The sequence below is a fragment of the Gallus gallus genome, chromosome 1 (genome assembly GCF_016699485.2).
Source record: "Gallus gallus isolate bGalGal1 chromosome 1, bGalGal1.mat.broiler.GRCg7b, whole genome shotgun sequence".
Lineage (NCBI taxonomy): Eukaryota > Metazoa > Chordata > Aves > Galliformes > Phasianidae > Gallus > Gallus gallus.
Window position 1 is genome coordinate 39,822,044 of NC_052532.1, and position 24,270 is coordinate 39,846,313.

At 39.0% G+C, this 24,270-nt stretch overlaps 1 long non-coding RNA gene across 5 annotated transcripts; it reads right to left on the reverse strand.

Annotated features, from left to right (window-relative positions):
* Window positions 1–8,316: 8,316 nt before the first annotated feature.
* Window positions 8,317–24,239, reverse strand: LOC101749704. Of its 5 annotated transcripts, none has more exons than XR_005848232.2 (6): window positions 23,653–24,239; window positions 21,745–21,848; window positions 21,245–21,403; window positions 20,616–20,745; window positions 20,367–20,504; window positions 8,317–8,544 (listed from the first exon to the last, which is right to left on the reverse strand). It is a non-coding gene; the product is annotated as an uncharacterized LOC101749704 (long non-coding RNA). The 5 variants fall into 5 exon arrangements; XR_005848234.2 differs by lacking the exon at window positions 8,317–8,544 and adding an exon at window positions 16,349–18,574 and having other exon boundaries at window positions 21,745–21,958; XR_006931001.1 differs by having other exon boundaries at window positions 20,605–20,745; window positions 21,745–24,239.
* Window positions 24,240–24,270: the final 31 nt, after the last annotated feature.

The following is a 24,270-nucleotide window of genomic DNA, read 5'->3' on the forward strand; positions in this document are numbered from 1 at the left end:
GTGGTTGTGTGGTCGCCCTTTCAGCACTAGATGGTCAGTCTGATGGAGCCGAAAGGCCAACAGAGGTGAGGCCCTTCCAGGCAAGCATGTGGGAGCCAGAGGATGGAGCTGAGGAAGAGGACACCTCTGAGAAGCAACAACTGGATGGTGGCCTTGCAGGGAGAAGAGCATATATACATACACTTGTAGTGATGAAATTGTATGTTTTTCTATGAATTAAAAAATGCACACTTTTAACAAAGTTTCAGCATGGTTTGCACAGTACCTTAAAAAAACAGAGCCTTTGTTTAAATGAGGAAGACTGACAGAGCCAAGGTACGTGGCCTGTGAGGAAAAAGCAGCTTAGCCTGTTACAGTACTTAAGTACTGAATCATTTCCAGCATTCTGTGCCAGATAATCATTCAAACGTAAGTTGTACCCATATGATCTGATACATCAAGAGTCAAGCAAATTACATCAGTACTCCTGATCTTATCTGAATGCAAAACCCATGTTTCTTTTTTTGTTCACTGCATCATTTCCCAAACTTTTTTCCCATCTTCCCTTCCCAAATGAACCTCTCCATTCATCGACTGCTAATTCCTCGATGCAATTAGCGTGTCCCAGCAGAATTCCTTTAGTTCATTGTCTGCTGCCTGAGCATAACCCCAGAACTTGTTTAGTTGTCATTCTAGTAGCCTGGAGGTTATTTCAGTCACTAAGAGAGTGATTTGATTGCTTAACTTAGGTGTCTGATGCTATTTGAGCAGCCCTGATGTATCTAAGCCACCCATCAGAGACTGATAACACAGTGTGGGAGTCTCATACTCTTGGCAGGTAGAGATGAGGGTGGGTGACCTTTGCTTCATTTGAAGTTAAGCAAGATGCCTATATTTGGGTAGCTGAAATGAGCCTGAGCAGCTGATTCTTAAATGTATTAATTTGCTTTTCAGTCTAAATATAAGCCAGTTTTTTTTAATGACTAATGCTGTACATCTCTTCTCACAGTCTGCCTTCCGCAAAGCAATTAATGGATAATTTGCTCTACCTTATCACGTACAAGAAACTTGACTACGGGGAGTTAGAATAACATTCAGAAGTAAACTGTTATTTTCGTATTTATTCATTTGCCTTATTAAGTGCGTCATTCAGTTTTTAAGCTTTGTTTTCAGTATCCATAGGAACTAAGACTAAAAATGGCGTCACTTCATTCGTTTTTTGTTTACTGATCTTGAAGGGATTCTCTGAAACTGCAGTGGTGCATCCTATCTCACGGGCATTGTTTCAGTCCTCTTTCATGTCAAGTACTGTAACTTAAAAACTAAATAACGTGCCTCATGTATGAGCATTTGATATTAAACTGTTCAGTGATCCTTTGTGGTACTATCATTTCATGTCCTTGCACTGACAAAAATTGTTCTCATCGGTCATTCTGTCCACGCTATGTGTAGATGTTTGATGTGTTCCTGCTTTTTAGTTCCACCACTTATTATTGCTTGCTTCATACCTTCCTTTCTTGACTGCAGCTGAGAATGATGTTTGCAGAAGAAAATAGATGGTAAAGTCCTGATGTTAGAAAAATACTTGGCACCTCAAAGCTGTTCCTATGGCAACTGAGGCCTACACCAGTACTATGAAACCTCATGTCATTTTTAAGCATGGTGTTTTTGCAAATGTGTTTGTTTTTTTTTTTAAAGTACCACATCATACCATTCCTTTTGGTAAATTTCACAAACATACATGAAAATATGTTCAGTGTTTTTTGGGAACATATTTTTTTTTGATACCATGATGAAGTCATCATTTTGTTATGTTTTTGAGCTGACGACTGCAACAGCACATTACTACTGGATTTACCAAACTAAATCATATTAATATTAAAAAAAAAGGTGAGAGTAATCAATCATATTCAAGTATGTTACATAGAATAATGATTTTTTTTAAATTAAGCTTGGAGGTAAATACACCAAAGACTAAAAACCTCTTTCATTTTTCTTACCAGCTTCGTAAGTACATAAATACATGTTCGGTTAAATGATTTACTGAGTTTGTATTTTTGTGGATGAGTTGCTTCAGCTATCTGAAGCAGTCCCTGGAGTAAGTTAGAAAACCCTGGCCTGTCCCAGGAGCCTGAGGTAAAGCTTGTGGTTTGTCATTGATGCTGCAGTTTACCTGGCCATGGTCACCCCCCAGTGAGCCCTCAAGGTACTGCACAGCCCTGATACTGGCGTCCAGTCTGACCTTGCTGCCGAGTCCCACTTGGAGCAGAGGGGACAAAGCAGGCACAGCAGGGCAGACAGTAGAAAGGCACATGTCTTACTATCTCGGTGAAGGAAACGTTCCACCTCTGGAAGCGAGAATTCTCTGCGCTCGTCAGACGTGCTGTTTTCCCACACAAAAGATCTTTGCTGTGCATGGTTAGCTCTTCTGTGCACAAACCTTTATAATTCATACAAGTTTAAAAAAAAAAGTTTCTCTTATGCTTCAGTTGGTTCCTTGTCCCAGGCTGTTTCCACCTCAATAGTTGACTGCTAAAATTTAACGTTTGAATTCTTCCTAGGAGATGAACTCAAAAGTCCTGTCAGAAAAATGAATATCCAGACAAGAAGTTTCATGACACTTTTTGTTTTTTTTTTAGGTAATAATTACCTTCTAGTGTTCTTCTTTGTCAGCTATTGAAGAATTCACTGTCAACAGTGTCTTTCATGCTTCCTCTGAGGACTGTCTGTTATTAATACAATTCAAATATAGCAAAGTAATAGAAGAATTCACCATCTTGCATCACTGGGGTACTTAAAACTATATTTCAGACTGATGTGTTTCCTACTTGAGCCTGAATGGGGGAATACAGTCACCTCTACTGTCACCAAAGAGGTCATGTATAAACCATTCTTCACTGAATATCCTACAGAAAGGAGCATGGATTAAGGCCTCTCACAGAATCTTCGCTGCCTTTGGACTATAGTTTTTCATTTTCATCCACCACAGGTGCTGCATCTGAAATATGTCTCAGTGTAAAAAGCTAAATACCTTACAGTTCAAGGTTTTGTCCTATGAGAGTAAAGCAAAAGTGACATCCAGTGGCCTGCAAATCCACATTGATCAGAGTTCATATTACAAAAGCACTGAATAGCTTTTCAAACCATTTAATCTTTTTTCTGCTGACTTGCATGAATTTTCTCTTCAGTAGTCTCTTTTATAAAGTTATAATTTGTGTTAAAAATAAGATTATAGTTCTAGAGTTGTGAACAAGTTTGGTTTGAACACGTAAGGTTCTTGACTGCAGTAAGAAAACGCTTAAGAATTGCACGGATAATCAAGGAGAGGTTAACTTTGTAAGTATTTGAATGTTTCATTATTGACACTGAACCTATGGAATGCTTTGGGATAGTTTTTTAAAGTTAATTTAACAGGAGTGTAGACATTTCATAGGCAATTTTATAAATGTGAGTAAACAATGAGCTTGAAAAGATGTGCCTTCTGGCTAAACATTTCCCAGACTATTCTGTAAAGCAATCCAACAGTTCTGAGCAAAACTGGACTAGCCAATCAAATAGAAACACAGAGATGGGAGGGAACACAAATGCCCAGGGGAAGGAGTGGAGAGCATCAGTAGCCTGAAACCAGAACAGACAGAGAATTACACAATAACACACTGCAAACGAAAACTATTTTGCACTCTGTGCTCCTACGCTGCCTTCTTAACCAAGACTGATTTCAGATAGATAAGTCTGCCCATGTAACTCTGCTAGAGCATCTCCGACCAGAATGGCTCACAAGTTTTTTGTTCTATGAAGAGCCTATACATAAGCAGCTTGTAACTTCTGGACCTCTTCCTTCTGATACTAGATGTGATCAATATACACAGTAAGTCTCAGAAAATAAATGGGAGAAGACAGAGAAAAAAATACAGCTTGTGTGGAGACACATAAGGAAATGATTTAAAAAAAAAAGTGATAACTAAAAGACAAGAGCAAGAGGCAATCAAAGGAGGAAAGCCAATGTAGTTTGTCATCTTTCCTGGAACAACCACTCACTAGTAACAGGAGCACCATCCAAATAACATAGCAGAGTCACCTTTTTTATCTTAGTAAATAAATCAAGACATGATACACCCATTTTGTCTCATGAGCTCTCTCTCATTCTCTCACAGTTCTCTAGTCATCCTATTGGAGTCAGCCTCAAAGGCGGGCAGACTATCACGTCGCTTTTCACTTGTGATTCAGATTTACCTAAATAAGCAGGTCTGCCAGTATTCAGTAACTTCTAAAATAATGGAGGGCAAATTAATAAAACACTAACTTCTTTTCTGGGCAAGAGTGGCTCCTGTCTTTACTGAGGGTAATGGGACTGAGGTGGAACTGACTCTTCTATTGCTGCCACTACAGTTACATCTGCTGGACAAGAGATACATTTCACACAGAGCTGGCTCTTTTATGGCAAAAAAATAATAAATCACAGCTCTTTATCTATTCACATACCTATGAGACACCTCTGTAACCAGCCTTTCTGCAGGCGGACAGCCTTGTTTGAGTGTCTTTCATATGCAGCACCAAGCTAAAAGAGGAAAGAGAGTTTAACTGGGACACAGCCACCAAATTTGGCAGTATTCCCATTGCATATTTTTCTAAGGATTTTGTCCATATGAGTTCTGAGCACAAATGCCAAATGACATGCAGGAGAGAAAGATTAAGCTGATAAAACTGTGCTGAAGTTTTTTTTTCCTATTATTTTGGCTGCTTGTGGTATACAAATTACTTTTTTTTTTTTCTTCTTGATTAAAATGAAAGGCAGTAAAAGTAGGTACTAGCCTTCCTTTTTAATTAAGATGATTTAAAGAGATCATCTGTGTGTCCGTCCTTTTGTTTCATATTTCACTGGCCAAATGGAATCTCAGAAAAACTGCGTTGCAAGATAGGATGTCTCTAATGAGGTAGCACTTTTTTCTTTCTTTCTTTCTTTCTTTTTTTTGCAGGTATCTGCTCATTTTATCTGGATGTCTTATTGTTAATAGCCTCGGCTGCCCACGCAGCTGTGCCTGTGACAGCAGAACAACATGTTCCCTCCAGTACAGTGGAGTTATTTCATGTCCGACGGGAGATAAAATGTAAGCTCCTCAAAAAGAACCTCCAAATCACTCTCTAAAAGGCAACTGCAGAGAGACAGGCTGCTGGTAAAAAGAGAGATCAAAGGGCCACATTAAGGACTCATAGCCGTATTTCTCTTTCATCAGGCCGGATTATGCAACCTGCCAGGTGCAGAATACTTGCAGCTTCTAAGGGCTGAGCAAGTACTGCAGATAGGAGTGGAGTGAATACCTTCATTTCAATGACACGCTCGAAAAATAAAGTCATTTTGCAGGGAGGTCAGGATGTGTTAGGAACAGGTGGCAGATGCAGATATTTTAGATAGCTCTTCCACACTTAGTGGCACGCAAGGGAAAAGATTTAATCTGCATTGTTACAGGCGTTGCTGGTTATTTCCCTTCCCTAGTTAGATAATATTTACTAAAAATGGAAGGGGACAAAGTGGTAATGTATTTTTCAGTTTAGGTATTCCTGCAGGGCAGGACTGTGGGGAGCTGAAGCCCAGCCCTGGCTGCAGAGGGCCTGAAGGCCCCGGGGCTGTTAGAGGGCCCTGGGCTGGGGCAAGTGGCGAGCCCTGAGCTGAGGGACAGTGTCAGGGCTGGGGGAGCTCTGTGTGCTCCGGCACTTCTTAAGAGAGGGTTTAAATGGGGAAAACCACTCATCCTACCCTCAAGCAGATAGAGCACTGATGCAAACTTTCCGTTAGCTACATTCACACGAGGTTAATCCCTCACAGAAGATCTCGGCTTACTCTATCTCATGCTTCGGGATGAATTTTATCAGGCTGCTTCCTCATTGGCTGATTCCAGAATCTTAAAATTAGGCACTTGCGCTTTCATTACCAAAGGCCCTTTGTCACTTGTGTGACCCGTGCCAGCCATCTGATAGCAGATATCCTTGTGGAGAGTTTGACCACAAAAAGGCATTAAACACTTCGGCCCTCTCAGCATCTTCTGTTTATATCTCTCCTCCCCTTGGAGCAGCAGACAAAAGCTTTCTCAGCTTTTGCAATTTTAGTGCAATTACAAAAGGACTTCCTGTTACTCTTTACAGACCCAGCCTTTCTGCTTTCATCCTAAAACAGAATATTTCTCTTTTAATGCTGTTGCCACGCTAGGCTTTTTAGCTGCTTCCTTCTGCTTCTGGATGGGTAGCAGAGCCTTCCCCAGTGGCAGCTTGCTCATGTTCCATCCTCCCAACTTTTTTGTTTCCCTGTGGGTTTACCTATCATCCTCTCAAAATGGTGAAATCTACTTTTTTTGAGTACCTATTGCCTAACGCTGTTCCTCTTTTCACAAAATAGGGAACTCAGTGCAGAAGCAGAAAGCTGCTCTCATCGTGATCTCCACACTTGTCGAACAGTTAATTCTTTTGTGTTATTTTTCCAAGTATTTGAAGTACTGAACTAGCAACAAGCCCTGTCCTTCAGACGTGCAAATGTAAAACCGTTCAGAAATGAAAGTAAATGTCATGTCTCTGGTGTTTGTGCACTGAAATAGTAGCCCCAGATTTCTCACCTTTATGTTGTGAAAAACGTAAGTCACGTTTGGCACAGCAGGCTCAGCAGTTTGAAGATGAAGGTAAATAGAAATCCTGGGGCTTTCATTATAATTGAACAATCACTGGGAAATATGAAACCTGTGTATTGTTTTTAAAGAAGTTGTTGTACATTATTTAACTTTGATTCTTTCCAAAGCTACATAATAATTCAAACCTATAGGACCTCAACCACAGCCCATTGAAGCTGATGGAGAACTTCTTGAATTCACAGATCAGCTTTAACTATAACTGACAGAATGGAGCAAAATAGTATGTACAACATAGAATCTTTTATATTAAATCCCCATAATCGAAATTGGAAGGGATCTTTGTTTTTCTTGCTTATATCTGTAATACCAGTATGTTCATGGCTACCATATCTTATTTTATTGGTTTTATAAGAAGCACGGTATGTTCTTAATAAAATCATTACTAGTGATCTAGTAATGTAGACTGTGATCTTGTAAAATGTAGACTGTCTAAACTACCCCTCCAAAGTACAGTTAATAGTTTTTTTGACATTAGATTTAGCCAATCAGATTACTCATTCTTTCTGAGTAATCTATACTGCATTAAAAGCTTAACAAACAGATACATTTTCTTATAAACAATATATTATGCAAATATTGATGCAATTCTTTACAAGTATAGTCCAGAGCTATTACAATATGAAAAGAAAACAGTAAAGGAAGTAGAGTGATATCATGCCTTGTTTATTTTCCTCTCTTTGTGCACAAGGTAGAAAACCTTAAAAAGGCATTCAGAAAAGGAGACAAAGCCCCATTTTTATTTATTTATTTTTCTATATTTTCCCAGTAGCAGCAAAAGAGTTACAATAAAAACTTGGACTTACATCTCCAAAACTCTAAACAAAATCTTGGTGGACATTTCAAAGTGAAAAATCATGCTTGTCAAAACCACTTTTTGGATGAAAACAGAAGTATATATCCATATTTTTAATGAATATAATATCTTTGAAATAAAACTAAAAATTATTTTTCATATTATGTAAAATATTTGTATTTCTTGCTGTGCAATGAGAGCATTAAGTATTCCCAGATTTTTGTTTATTTATCCCAGGGAATGTTTTGCAAATGGAGCTTGCACCATTCTGAACAAAGATGGGACAATACACGGTCCTGAGATGCCCTATAAACTGTTTCATCCTTCACTGAAGATAGATGGAGTTCTTGTGAAAAGAGAAATAACAGGCTGATAAGGATTTTTCTCAGAAATAAGAGAGTGATGAAGTGTCTGAGAGAGGTGTGCTTATTTCAAACAGATCTTGATTTAAAGCAGAACAATATCTTTGTCTGAGCAGTGCAGCACCTAATCACATACAAGCCAAGGAAGCTGCACACTGCATCGCATGGTACCGCTTGTGTTAGCATTCCAGCTCCTGCTCCCAGACAAAAGCAGCTTTCATTTAAGCTGAGAAGTATTGAGTAACAAGCCTCTGACCAGATCAACAAACTGAACACAACTGTTGCAAGTGAGACTCTATTAAAGCATGGGAAATCTGCCATGTCCTCGGGATTTATCATTTTAATTGGAATAAGACAGATCCCATCAACAATTACTTAACAGAGCAGCAAGAAGTGTATGTTTTTCTTTAGCAGTTGTTACTATGCAGGATAGACAGAGAGCCAAGGTAGGGGCAGAAACCCTTTTCAGTGTAAACAGATAGCCATCTGATCTGTGGAAGACATGTGCAGGAGAAGAAGGAAAACAGGATCTTTCAGATACAATCAATACTGAAGAAGCAAAATAACGTCTTTTTCCAAAGGCCTTATATGGCCACAGCAAGACTTGGTTGCCTCTTACAAATCCCCGTGCTAGTGCTTCAGTAACTTCACTCCATTTCTTGTTGGCATATTTGAACAGGAATATTCAAAACTTCATTCTTTGACCTTCCCAGATGCTACTCTTTTAGAGCTTCTTTTTATAGGCAGCAAGTAGGGATCAAAGAGGACCACCATCAAGCAGGAAAAAAAAAACAGCAAGCTTTATTATAAATCCGGCATTTTCATGATGTTAGATTAAAGATTTCAATATTACACTTCAAGATTGATAGAAAAGACCATAAGAATTAAGTTTAGGGCTATAATTTTAATCATAGCTGAAGTTTAATGGTCATTTTTTCCTAATGTCTCATAACCGTAGTGAAAATTATACAGTATTGAGTATAGCAGCAAAGTACTTAAGCATGTGAACTTTTAATGCAAGCTAGTTTTCTGCTGTACAAAAAACCTCTGATGATCTACTCTTCACTAAGCTGAAGATCACTAGCCCACTCTCCGGATACATACTTATTTCAGAGCAGACAATATAAGAGTAGGGACCTAGGCACCAGAGAACAATACAGAGCATGTCGGGAACACAGATTTCTGCTTCAGGGCACAGTAAAGGTAATCTAAAAAACGGAAAATTCTAAAATTCACCTCAGAATGTTTTATAGAATAGCAACAGTCAGCAACGGTTGACAGAAAAATAATTATAATAGTAATAATAATAAAAACAGCCACAAGATGACTGCGCGCCACTGTGATCCACATCTGAATTCTGTGATCAGTTTTGGCAAGCAGTGAGAGAAACATCTTAGAGGTGAGCAATACATACAATCAGCTCCCACTTGAAAATGTTGTAGGGATGAAAATTTTCACCTTGGGAAAGATACACGTGAAGAAGACAAGCTGGGAACCGGCAAAAATGTGACTGTTATCAAGACTAGAGTTACGATTCATTATTTCTTACAGTGAAATTGGTAGACGGTATTTGGATTTCTTTTTCTTTCTACTTAATGCAAAGTAATTGAACTGTAGAATTTGTACTTAAAAATACTAATGAGTTTCAAAAAGGTGAGATGAATCCAGAGAGTGGTGATTCAAAGCTATCTGTTAAGTAGGATAATTCAAGAGCAGTTTATATTGGAAAATGAGTTAACTGCAAGATGCTTACTGGGTAAGTGAGAAAAGGAACAAATGTGTCAATTCATGTGCCTTTCTTTCCAACCATTTTCTTTTGCCTTGAGCAACCACTGCGATGCTTCATTAGGTATACACGACTTGAAAATAATTAAAATAAAGTACACAATACATTTATACTTTCATTACAGCAAGGATGCTCACATGGCTCAGCTGACAAGCAATCATATTTGAGTGATGTACCACATATCCCTTTGATTGTCATCTCATATCCTTCATTGCTGATCATTGGAAGCTTAGTGCAAGAAAAGATATATTCTTGTTCTCAAAGTTAAACTTGTTCCCTTGTGCTCATTAATAGTAGAAAGATAATCTAGATTTATTCAACAGAACAAATGGGTTTTGATTAAATAATATCATGCACAAACTCCAGACAAGCTGAAACACCATTTTCCAGAGTTGCATTCCCCTCCAGTCCTGGTACAGACTGAACCTATCCTTGAAATGTATCAGAATTAAATTCATTTCTGTTAATCATTTCAGCAAAAATACTCCATGGTAAGTAGTAGGCTAAAGGGTAGGTAGGATGTTGACCATTGCTGTCGTGGGTTTGCTCAAGTATGATGCAGGAAATGTCCAGAACTCCCTTTTTTCACATCTCTTCCATGCACGAGGGACAGGAAAGAGGTATCTTTTTTTCCCATGGAAAACAACAACAACAACAACAAAGCACACAAAAATTTTCAGCTACCTCCTACACTTTCCTGTGAGTTAAAACTTCAGTCACATCCTGACCAGCTCTTGGCTCTTCTCAGTTATACACTGTCAACTCAGAAATCTGCAGCACATTAAAAAAGCAGAAGCTGAGGACAGCCTAAATTAAAGTGAATTAAATGATGATAAATATCACAAGAAATACCATTTTAATTCAGCTAAGCCATATCCTCTTTATTCTGTGTTTTAGCAGAGTTTCCACTCTGAGATGCCAAAAAAAAGGAGAAGTCAGGAAGTGCTTAGATTAAAACACAGTGCACTTGGGTTTGAGTACTTATGGTCTTCTCCTAAAAAGCAAGCTCTGCAAATTGTGTGAGTATAATGTGGCTCAAAACAAAAGTAGAATAAAAATACACAGCTATCTCATCAGCCAATCTCCATTTCAGGAAGTGATGCAAGCACAGTCCACAGCAAAGTTGTACCTCCCAGAAATATGCTGCCACCCACAACAATGTATAGCTTTCTTCTAACACAAAGCAAAATTGTGCTTAGCTACTGTTGGCACCAGCTAATTGCACCACATGTAACCTCACCAAACATTAAAAAAAAAACAAACAACTAACAAATGATGTTATCTCCCTCCCTCTGCAAAAGTGTGTCTGATGAAGCTTCTGCTACGAAGCCCTGCTTTGTAGGAAAGCCTGTAATCCTGAAAGGAAAAAAGCCCTGAAGCTCCTGCTGAGAATACTACCTGCTCCACGCCTCACTGAAGGGCAAGGGAAGGTTGGTTTGCTTGTGAGCTGTTTGTGGTTGTGATCCTGCCTCTTCTGCTCTGCGGGTGCTTCTATATCAACTTTGGGGTTTTTGTTTGTTTGTTTGTTTTGTTTTGTTTGTTTTAATTTTCTCTTATTTTCTCTCCCATCAGCCAGTTTTATTTTCATTTATCTAGTCAGAATTTCTGAAGCTGAATGGAACTGTATCTTCAACTGACAAAACTCAACATCTGATGCTTAGAGGCAACACTGATGCAATAATCACAACTACCAACTGGCAGTGTTGCATCATTCTAAATTTGGCTATCACAACACTAAGTTTTGCATATAGAGTATCCAACTGCCTTATCTCAAAACTAATATTTGTACCCTATATGCATTTACACAAAATACTTTTCTGGCAGAGTGATAGCTGCCTCCAAACACCAAGGACATTGCTCATCCTGCTCTCAGGACAGCCGTTGGTGGTGTTAGTTGCCCTATGGCTGCGAGGCCACAGCTTCCCACTGCCACTGCAGAAGCAGTTCATCTGCTACTGCCTTCCTGCTCACTGCGCGGGTTGGTGGCAGGAAGCTACAACTGCTCTGTGTGTTTATCTCTCCCCATCTTGCAGCCCTGACAGAGCAAGTCTATTTGGATAGCAAGAAGCTGCGGTTACTAAGCAGCCACAAAATCTAAAAGGCACATTTCCCCGCTACTGACACTACAAAGAGTAACTGCAAAACAAGTTCTCTGTAACACAACAAATACATATATTCTTGAGTGAGTAAAGTGAGAAAAAAGAACAGCAGTTTTCTGTAGGTGCTTTAGTTACATAATCTTAAAATCTTTCTACTTCAGAACCAAAAGGACTTGGTGTCTCTGACAAAGATCTGAATAATAACTCCAAATTTGAGTGTCTCTGTAGCTTGTCTACAGCCCTCATGCCTTCACACGGCTCATTCAGCACCCCTCTCTCTAAAAAGATCTCTTTTCTTCAGGAATTACCAAATGGCTGCCTTCATGCAGCAGCAGACCCACTGGATGTCCTCCTGGCCTCTTTAACACCTCCCCTGTGGAAGTTGTGTTTCAAACACCACCAGACAGCTAGAGAAAAGTTGTCACGGTGGGCTCACAGAGCAAGCTCCACACCTAGGCTTCAGCTTCCCCAGTTCAGCCCAGGACAGTCTGTAGGGCCAGGAGCGGGCTTGCAGCACAGGCCAGGACCTGCACGTCCCACAGGGCAGCCTGTGCTCTCAGATTCTCTCTCTTATTTTCACTGATTAAACAAACAATGCTGGTGACCGCAACAAGCTCCAAGTAGTTCTAACAGACAGTCATGAGAAGAGGGAAAGTGCACTTTAAAGATGAAGGGGGCATGCTGGCATTCCTGTAGAGGCGAACCTCCTGCTGAGTGCATGACAGCCCTCCTGTGAGCCCTGTAGGCCATGTGGCCCTGCTGGGCCCACCCCAGGGCTTGTGCTGCCCCGAGCTGTTCTGAGGAGGTGTTTGTGAATACGTCGCTTTTTCAGTTGGGTGAGATTTTCTGGCTGCCTTTTACTGCTTCTCCGATGCATAGCAGTCATAAAGTTTAACGGCCCAATTTAGCAAGGTTTACAGTTGCTTTGCATTGCTGCAGTGCCACAGAACAGACTGAATAAACCAGAGAATCTGTCCCGTATGTTATATTTGTCGGGAAAACATACATGGGGTAAAACAACCTACAGAGATGTGTTTATCTTGCAGAAGAAGGTATGGATTTGAGTGTTGTGGGATGAGCTGAAAACAAAGGTCCCCAGTCCCCCCTTGCTGTGGTTGTAGCATGGCTGGGAGGGAGCAAAAAGTGTCAGGCATGAGGCCGTCAGGACCGTGGGATGGGGAAGGAGAAGCACAGAGTGGTGGTGGCCACTGAGCCAGAAGAAAAAGCCTTTTAGGAATGACTCATGAGAAAAGAGGGAAAAAAAACCCTACTATATAAGTAGCAAAGACAATTTTCAAAGGGAGACTGAACTTTAAGGGGGGCAGTAGAGTTCAGTGTAGACCCCAACAGATTATGGCTTAGACAACCTCAGTCCACAGCTCTGCCTGTTGCTGCCTCACTGCCCTTCACTAGGTCCCTCCTCTCACAGCTCTGCACCTACCCCTGGCAGAATCCTGCTTCTTTCCAAGCCTCCTGGTTGGAGAGGTGATGCCTCATGTGTGTACATAAAGTGGGGAGTACAACCAACCGTACAATGCTGGAGGCCTACAGAGAAAATTTGGCTAGAAATAAATACCACAGATATCTAAAGATACCTCAGCAAATGTGCCTTCCTGATTTCAAGAAAGATGCTTCATTACTCATTGGTTAATATTATTTGGTGATGGGAAAGCTGAGGGAACATCAGTCCAATTGCAGCTGGTAGTAATACTGATCCCACATAGTGCAAAGGCACTCATGGCTACACACAGCTACACACTTTTCTAGTTTCTCCCTCCTCATCCCCTACCAACCACACACATTTAGATCTGTGCTGAGGCTTCTCCAGATTTCTCACAACGCTCTAGCAAAGAGATAAAGGGAAAAAGAATGAGAACTATTAGGATTGCAGGAAGAGGAGAGATGGAAGACATCCATATGTGGTGTGGGAGAGATGAGTAGATCATGGGATGAAAAAACCATCCTACTGTGCTTTTCAGTTATGTTATGTTAGGTAAGCACTTCAGTAATAAGCACTTCTATAGGAGCTCAAGAAGATGACAGGAGTTGCCAAGGTGAGACTTGGAATATAATTTCCCCAGTCTTCAGGATATCAGCAGCTTTACTTCAATCTGTTAGACTGTGCTTTCCACAAACATGGCATAATAACTAGGCTGGAAGTTATCTCTAGTTCTATTAGAATTTAAAATGAGCTAAAAGGGAATCCAAAATAGTTCATTTTAAAGCTCGAGAGTGGGAAGTGCTGAATAGGTCTGCTAAAGAATATGGAGACATCTACTTCAAGTGAGCTGATTTCAAATCTAGCATAAATCAGAAAGGTTTGGAGGCATGATCACTTGAAGGTTATGCAACAGTCACATGTGAAACCATCAGCTGGTCTTTGTCATTTAGTTTGAGTGATACGAGCCGGCACTGCAAAAGATCTGAGCCGTCTGTCTGAACCAAACCCTCCATCCAGTCTTTTCTCTCGAGAGTTAATGCAGGAGTAGCAGAAAGAAAGTGCCTTTTGTCCCTGCTCTCTTCTCCTCAGAACAGACTGCTAAGCAGGTGCTTCTTTTTGATGTTTGGGAAAGAAGAACTAAATATATTCTTTAGAGAGTTATAATGTTTAAAGCGAACCTACACTGTTTAGATCAGAGCTACTTATTGAACAGCTGTCACATCACTACTTACTAAACACTTTGGAATCCAAAGAAGCAGAGGTTAGCAACTTAAACTAGGAAAGCAGAGTCTTTAGATATAGCGTGCACCACAAACACTTGACACTGCTTTATAGAAAGCAAGACCGGTTGCTAGGGTTTCCAAATGGCCACATTTTGCAAGGAATCAGTAAAGGCACTGAATTAAATCAGGAAGACTGACAGGGACTGAGCAACTTCTGACGGTGAAGGCAAGGGCTCCATGCATGGTCAGCTAGCACTGTTGGTTAGTTTAAATCTTTAAATTCAGTGGACTGGACAACAGCCTCAAGGAAATTCATACATGTACACAAGCAGAGAAGATGGCCTTTTTTTTTTCTTTTTCCACAAATGGTATTTCAATTTTTTGTGCTGTTCAAAGGCAAGTATCCTGTCCAGCTCACATAAGATACAACTGCATAACTCTCTTCAAAAGATAAATCAATACGTCACATTTTAATATTATTAAGCATGCTTAAATTTATTAAATGTGAACTGTAAGAATTATGTAATATAGAAAATCTCAAGCTTTTTAATTAAAAAGATTTGAACAAAAGAAAGTATTAAAATAAATTTCCAACAGATTTGAAAATTGTTGTTGTCTTTGGATAAAAAAAAATACTGATCTCAGCTCCATACGATGCGAAAAAAAACACATGATTTTTACTGAACTGATTTTGGGATCATGGAAGGTTGTGAAAAGTTATGTTGATGGCTTATCTATCTGCCTGCTCCAGCAGGGTTTTGAATAAAGCCTGGAAGTTAAAATGTCACTGACCACGGAATGGAATGACATGGTAGAGATTATATGGGAATTATCTGTCAAAATAAACTCTTAAAATAAACAGCTAGCAACTGAGCCCAGAATGCACAATAAGCAGACTTGAAGAGCTTTTAATCCATTCTTAAAAACAAAACAAAAACACCACACACACACACAAAGTATTTATATTAGAGTAATAGTATAAGAGTATCTTTAAGTTCAGTGGAATATATTCTTTCACTCCATAACGTTCTACAGCTTTTGTCCCAAGGCTCAATTCCAGTCTGTCTGTGAGATATTTGTCCTATTTGCTTTCAGCTCCTATCAAGTAATGGCTTTGCTAGATGTGAGAGGGCTACTCTATTTGATACAGAGAGCACGCTGGATATAAAATAAACAAAAAGTTTCCAGTGATAATGAACAGAAGTCCTATTTTCAAAAGATACAGATACCTTAAAAAGTCTAATCTAATTAACTTTCAATTAGATATAGACTACAAATCTATGTGATACTGCAGATGGATCTCAGCCTCCTAATTTACTTAGTTTGCTCCAAAAGCAATGCCTCCTATTTATTTCCATGCAAACTGCCACAGATACAAAGAGTACAAAACCATTATTTGACAGTGCACATTCTCAGCTACAAAACTCTGTTTTTTAACATAGTTACCATTAGCCATATATTTTTGCCAGCAGTGAATAAAAGCAGCAAAGAATATGCTGTGCTTATAAAAATCTGCATGGCCATCTGGAACATGGCTTGTCTTTCATGTTGCTGTCACCCCTGCTGAAATGCGCCACCTACTGTGCTCTCATCCACTGTTTGGTCTCCAAAACCATTCAGCAACAGTAGACGAGTGTCAATGGCTGCCATTTTTTTCCACACGAAGGAATTCAATGCCACAGCTTTGCTTTCTGTGACTTTTCATGTCAGATGGCATTTTGTCAGACTGCCCCTCTGCTGCCATCTCTCACACAGCAAAAAAAAATGGAATGGAATATTGGAGGGAAGGTTCAACTTCTACTGCAGTATCACCAACATCCACCTCTGATGTTGTGGGCTAACATAATCGATTAGGAGGTGTTATTTTTGGACCAGTCTGTGGACTTACAGGTAGGAGCGTTGTATTGCACCAGGTATCAGGCACCTAAATGCCATAAACATTATAAACATTTTTGACACTTGAGCTTTATTTCACAGCTAACTATTGATTTACATGCTACATGAAATCAGCATAGTTTTATTTCAATACTTAAAATACTCCCCAAACTCTACTTAACAAGACTTCACAAAATTGCATCAACAGCATCTTATACTGTGTAAGACCACGTGCAGTGATGATTAGGATGTGAGAATTATTGCTAATTGCTTTGTATCTTTGTTGCTAAGTGTTTCACACACCTGCTGACGTATCTTGGTCCACTTTCAAAGTCTATCCTCTTTTCAGAGACTCAACAGCACCTCCCAGCTTGGTATCATCAAAATACAGATTTTCTTTCTGTTGTGACTTACAAATGCAATGCTGATGCTATCATTTCCTATGGTATTTATTTTGGAAAGACGATATGTTCCAATAAAATTATGAGGTAGTCTTTGTAATGTTTATGTGAGCTTGATACCTTTGCTACCAGTAAAAAAGAAACCTACTCTTATTTTCTGAATCTCCACAACACTACTGAGAAGTTATAAACCTAAAAGAACACTTTTATAATGTCAGTAGCTGAACAAGAATATGGATAAAATGAAATTTCAGCAAAATCAAAATTGGACAGAATGTTTAATAGGAAGAAGTTCAGAACACATCTCTGTTGAAGAGATATAAAGACAATTTAGGTCATATGGAATGGATAACAAAAGCTCTGGCACCTGTTACTTTTCAAGTACATTAAGGAAATCACCAAAGCAATTTCATACTTCTTAATCTGCTAATCACAATGTATGTCACTGCATGCCACACCAACATGTGACTGTAGAAATACCCCTTCCAGAAATACTTTTTCCAAACATCAATAAGAAGCTATAGGTAATATAATCAGAAAGAAAAAAAGTGGTCCAAAAACTCCAGTGAAATTAGGTATGATAGATTAGACATTCAAAAAAGAGTTTGATAAGACATTATAGATCACCAGATTGCTGTGTTACAGGAGGCTACTGCCTGAGCAGTAGAACTAACATTAGGTTTTTAAGCCAAGATCTTCACTTTGTATTGAAATCATCTGGAAGCTAACTACTGTTTGTCATTTTATCAGAGAATGGCATGTGTTGTATAAAATCACCATTTTATGCACATAGAAGAATATGAAAAGTAGGCATGCACTGACTTTGTGGTTAAGATAGATGTACTATCTGGGCTTAGGGTAAAACTAAAGCTAAAGGATTAGAAGGTCACTTTGATAAGTGTCAAGGCTGTTTTTCTATCTCCTTCACTGATACCAAAAAGGAGAGAGATTTCCTAGCTGATACTTATCAGATTTTTTCAGTTATATCCAGTTACCTCCCTCTTACTTTCCTCCATAGCTTGCCAATTTTTGTGTTTTCATTGTCCTTAGACTCTCAACTCTTGTAAACAAGAACTGCATCTTCCAATACAACTTTATAACACATAACGAAATAAACTGGTCATAATCCTCACTAAAACCCTTGGATACTAATGCAGTAAAAAGAAGCAACATCATGTGCAAGAGCAGCCAACAAGCATGTCAGTTATGTAATTACGATGATATCTGTATTGAAAGGACAACAGACTACTCAATGAGACTTAAATTTTTATGAATGTTTCAGTCTATCACCATACGCCATATATATAATTCTACTCTGTGTGTGAAACCTTCTCTAGAGGAACAAAGCACCTCCCTAAATGTGAACTCTGTCTGCATAAATAAAACCATCTGGATTGCTGTCTAACCATCTGGTTTGTCTAAAGTTTATAGTCTCCTGAGTGTTATTCACAGACCCACATACAATCAGGCCTCCAAAGACATTTTTATTTGGTAAATGCTTTCCCACAGCACTTTTATTTTTTCTATTTGTTTTTGATCTTGTAAAAAAATGTCATTTTAATACGTGTGTTGTAATACTGCTTGTGTTTGTGTTTCTGTGAACTGCTTGTAGTTCTACTAGTGGGTAGATATTACAGACTGGATTCCCTTGGGAACAGGAAAGAAATACAGAAGAGACACTTGGAGATACCAGATCCTGAGAGTTCTTTACTGCCCTCCCTGAACAAGGCGTTAACACTGGGTGGAGAGATGACTTAAAATGCATCAGCTATTAACACATGACAAGACAACAAGAACTGAACTGTCTCATCTCAATAGCTACAGCTGATAACAGGTAACCATCACTCCATCAGTTGTCTACCAGGCAGGGACTCTGCTGGTTTGACCATTTCAAAATTCCTGGCAGCATGCAGTGTCCAGATAACACACCAGTGTGCCCTGTGTGAATAAAATGCATAATTATTTTCCCCTAATGCTACAAGCTGAACAGTCATTACACTTCTGCTTGCTCTTGCTTCATAAAAAAAGATTTTCCACGTGGAGCCCTCACAAATCCTTGCCAAAAGGGTCCACTCTCCTTCAGAGTTCAACTGCTCCCGTTCCTGGAGAAAATATCTCAGTTCTCCATAGGTCAGTAAGTATACAACAGTTCATGAGCTGTGATAGTTCTGTCTTATCTGCTTTCTTAGCACAAGTAATGGAAAATGTTTCAGTTGAAACAACAAACAGATTTGAAATCAGAAATAGAAATGACCTAAGTAGAGATTAATATAACTTAACAGAAACTATCTTGTTCTATTCTAAACCATCCTCAATGTGTCAGCAAATCAAGTGTATCATTCTCTATGATACTATAATCACTACCAATAATCACACGATTTCATCTACCTAGAAGACATATTATCTATGAGATTTAAACTTAAATGTAGATCCACAGGTCATGGAGTGCTATCTTGTATTTGTAATCCGAACCTAAGTAAAGCAACTGGGGAAAGAAGCCTATATTTTAAAGATGTGCAGAACAGATGTCCTTTTCTATAGTCACTCTTCCTCAAATTTCTTCAACGTAGAAAGATAGAAAGGATGCCAACAAGCCTGCGGAAGCTAAGACCCAGAACAATTCATCTCTCTGCTGAAGAGTTGAGAGAGGGCAGCTGGATCCCACTGGACCCTGCTGTGTTTAGTTTCTATAAAAGGGAACTAAAATGAGGAGTGGCCTCCAGAGGCAGCAAAATACAGCAGGAAGCCTGGAGATGCAGCTCTGTTCTAAAAAAAATTAAATAAATAAAAAATTGTTTCATGTATGTGATTCTATTTACTTGCTAGCTTATTTGTGTAGCTTGGGGGTCCTGGGTTGTTTCCCAGTCAGCTTCTTATAACTCTAATTCCTGTTGACATATGAAAATGTGAGTGTACAAGCTCACGCACACGTACTTTGGAGCAGTTTCCATGGATGTACAAAATAATTTTAAATAATTCTAATTTACTGTCAATAAACTCCACTAAAGTCTTGGATACTGTAAGAGAGGTTGTAAATGGATAATGTCTTATTCCAATTGTAAGGCCTTGATTTTTAGATTTTAGCCTTTCATGGACATAGTCTAAAATAAGCAGTGAACACACAATCATTTCTCAGCTGAATTCTGTTCATTGAATGTATGCATTCCCAGCCCACTGTAAATAGGATGAGTGTTGTAAATTTAAGCCACAATGTTTTATCAGATTCTAGCAACAAGTTGAGCACCACAGCTAAAAACAAAGAGCCTTAATGACTGTCTATATGTTTAGATCCAAGAAGGGCTTTGTTTGGAGATTTCTTTTGTTAATTGTACCAAAAAAAAGCAATCTTATTCATTCAAAACTAAAGTCAATACAATCATTAATTGTGATTTTTCCCAAGTAGCAATGCTGAGTGGGTCCATGAGTAATCTCTTGTATTGCTATTTACATGCAGTAAGTTTCAGTGTGAATATGTTTGTCACTTTGTCAATTTCTACATTACAAATAGGCTTGTGTTTTCAATCTTAATGTGCCATAGATGTTTATAATCTTTGAGTGGGAGTCAGTATTCACATCAGTCAGGATAATACTTACCCTTATGTTCCAGAGCTTATGTTATAGTTTCCTTTGAGAAGTATAATTAAACTAAAAATAAAATTTGCTTTACATTTCAAATATTTTCTTAGAAAAGAAAGTATTGATTAATATGAAAATCTTGTTTGATACTTACTTGTTTTCAGAACGCTATTTTCAAGAGCTGGGGAGATTTGCTTTCTGGCAAGCATCAAACATTTTTCCATTGGTCACAGCATTCTTGCACTAATTGAGTTTAGAAAACTCTTCAGCTGCTGAACACGATGAACATGATCTGTGAATAGCAAGCATGAGAAATAATAGGGTCCATTAGCTAGTCAAACATGCATTAGTTGCAAAATACAATATGAGAATGGTATTCTGCTACTCCAGACCTTTTAGTTACCTTCTCTCCTGATGTACTTCATACTTCTCAGTGAAGGATCCTGCTGATCTTCAAAATGTACAAGACAAAACTGTACAAGACAAAAGCCTTCTGAAGCTTACAGTGGTGATTTTGCTGTTTGAAGTAAAAACTGCAGGGAATATGCTTATTTCAATACTTATCGTGCATGACCAAATCCTTCCCCTGCTTAAAATTATCCATTCTGCTAAAAATAATTCTAAAATATATAATTCAACTGCAAAATGGGACATTTACATAGAAGTCATGGATTTTTAATATGATTACGGGTCATGTAGAAGAATTTTTTTTTCTATTTCCCCTACACTCTTCTTTAGTTTTACAATTTTATTTTACATGATAGCACACATTAGATAAAACTGATCTTATTGTGCTATAGCTCTCATCTTTCTATTAATGTTTCAGATATCACACAGGGAAGATAATCACACTAATTCCCACATCGGTTTTCAGGAATGTTGTCTTTCCTTTAGGTAGGAGGAAACTTAGAGTCACAGTACAGCTGGACTTGTTAGCATCTTGACCTTGACTCTTTGCTGACTTCCACTCTTGGTAGCTATAGACTTCTGTGTTAAGTAGAAGCTAAAATAATGTTCTCCTGGAATGTTTACCTTTTGAACTTACGTGTGAATTTGACTTAGAAGATGACAAGGACCAAGCAGAGAATGAACATCATGATATCACATTGAAGTCCAGTTCACTTGATACTTGAAACTACATAAAATGGTGTTAAAAATGCAAAATGCTAAAATTTTCAGTTGATTTGACTCCTGCACAAGGAAAACAAACAAAATCTCCATTAACATGCAAGTAACCAATCTGTCTGAATTTGGAGTCTTTGAGATGCACTACTCAGCCTCATGGCATCAGTAGACTGGTCAGTGGATTGACACCTAGCTTGTGCACTGCAGTTTTCTACAAGCTCTCCTAACAAACAGATGTGATGCTGCTCACTGATCAGGCCAGCTCACTGGCTCTGCTGGCTCCATCTTTGCCAACCCCTTGCCCTTGTCTTCTTTTTCTCTTCCCCGTGGAGCCATGTGAACCTACATAATGTTTGTGTGAAGGAAACAGGCAAGGAAACAACTGGAGACAAGATGTATTCCCCTACCGTGCTGTACCCTGCAGGTAGATTTTTCTGGCAAACTGAAGAAGAGAGTGTGCAGTGAGGTCCATGGGACAACAGCAGGTCTCAGCAACATCTTATGCTACAGCCTACAGTGAGATCGAAGCAGCAGCAGTAGAGGAGGTCAGTCATCAAGAGATTTTCAATTCCTTAAACCCTCACTAAACTTCCATGTAAAAGATTTAGTAGCAGTAGGATACTGGTTGGTATAAAAATACACAAGATATCATCTGTTAGTACAGTGTAGAATCACTGTGAAATCAAGGACTTAGACTGCAGCCAAATCGAAATATTTTTCCTCCCATTAGGAAACAATAAAAATGCCTTGGCAAGATGTGTTCACGCCTTCTGACTTTCTCTTGAAATGCACTTTCTGGTGAAAGTAGCTTATCAGCAAATACACTTTAATTTCTGTGGCTCTGATTATTAAGTTCTGCATACTGTATACCTCTCCACACCTGTGCAAAGTCAGGTAAAAGAAGCTGCCAAACAAGTGCCTCACATTCCACAGGTGCAATTATTTCAGAAGTATAAGGGAACAGAGAACAAGAGTCAGCAGATGGTACTTGAAGGTTCTTAATATATTATTGTTTTTTTTAAGTTAGAGATATGTTACTATTTTGAATTGTTCTGTGCTTAGTAAGTAGGGATACTGTAGTGCTTGGATTTTTTTCAAAAGTATAGTATTTTGCCTGATTTCTTCTCCTCACTCTGCCCTTTTCTTCTTGGTACTTTTGAGTACAGTGATATTTATTATCTAATTCTCACTTCCCACAGTACAATCTAATTCCTGCAGTAACTACTTGCTAAATGCACTGTGGCTCCTATTATTATGCCAGAAAGCAAAGGAAACAAGCAGCACAAAGTACTTAACCTTTATCTTTTCTTCTTTTTTCCCTAGACTGTGCTATCAATATATGCTGATTAATTTCTTATTTTTCGAACAGAAAGTTATATATCCGTAAGCATATTACAAGCTTTACAAACAGGTTCTTTTAGGGTGAGTGTTTTTTAGTTCTAAGTAGAATGTACAGCAGACTAATATCCCAATGATGATAAATTATGCAAGAGCCAAGAAAGAACGCTTACAAAAAATAAGCTTCACACAAGCAGCCATTTGACTAACAGTGCATTTGGTGTTAATACACAGTTCCTCATTAGCAGACCTCAGATAACACCAACAAAAGGAACAGATTTAGATTTGTTCTCTCTTCCTTTCAAAGCATCCTGAACACCAAACAAACCTCAGCTGCTAGTGGCTCACCTTTGGCTCAATTGTAAGTGCTGGCTGAACTCTTTTGATGGGGTTAAGTAGGTACTATGTTCTACTTTTCATCTGAATGTAGGTTTTGTGATTCCTAATACTTCAGCCCCTGCATCTGCTTTCATTATGCAAGTAAAATATCTCTAACACAGAGTCACCTATTTTCACCAAATATGTGCGAACAAAATTGTTTTTCAAATTCCCATTCTCCTGGGATAACTACCTGAAAGTAGCCAACACGTTGGCTACCATTCCCCTTCCCTCGGTGATGGGGAAGGAGTGGATGACAGACGTGTGTGACTGCATAAACACCATTTCTTAGAAAACAGCTTTAAAAAACAAAAGCAAACACTTCTCAGGTCACATGTTGAGGCTTTGCACAATCAGGGGTTTGAGATGTGCTAAATCTTACATGCTCTGCACAGTACTATTCACTTGAATAGAACTAATCACTCCAATTGCATAAAGCTAAGTGCTCATTTAAACCCTCACATGACTGATGACTCATGTTCAGTATTTAAAATTCTATCCAAAGACAGAAGAACTGATTGTTTCATTTGAGCAGTCAACTTTCACATTAATCATAGTAATCTAAATCTCTATTGTTTAAAATCTCTAAGAATCATCACCTTGCCTACTTGATGGCTTCTCCTTTTGTACTTCTGGAGAATTCTGCATAGCGAATACCAAACTCTAGAAGTAAAATATCACAGCCTGAAAATGACAAAAAAATCCATGTTTGATGACACACTGAATATGGAAAACAGCTAAAACATCAAGCTGACAGTGTTTTGGGCACCTGGATCCCTGAATTCAAGCAGACCTCCTCGATTTTAAACACAGTGGTTGCTGGCTATTTGCATGGGTATACAAAATTGACTGGCTGTTACTGACTCTGTACTACTGAGCACTAAGGAGGCCCCATCAGTGACTGCAAACCCCACCAACAGCCTGTAGGGAACGACGCGATTCTGTTTACTACACAAAACCAGTTGGGTTCTGCTCGTGAATGAGCTACACGACAAAAGCTCATCCAGCACTACAGCGCCAGTCACGAGTCCGGAAGAAGCGCACGTGAGAGAAAAGAAGACTTAAAAAAAGAGTAATAGAACAAAACCAAAAGGGTGGAGAGGACTGATGCTACAACTACGCTGAGGGCCGGCGCACGTCCCTGAAGCGCCGAGCGAGGCCGTCTCAACCCACCGATTGCTGCCGCAAAGCGCTGTCGTAAAGCACGGCCGGACGCA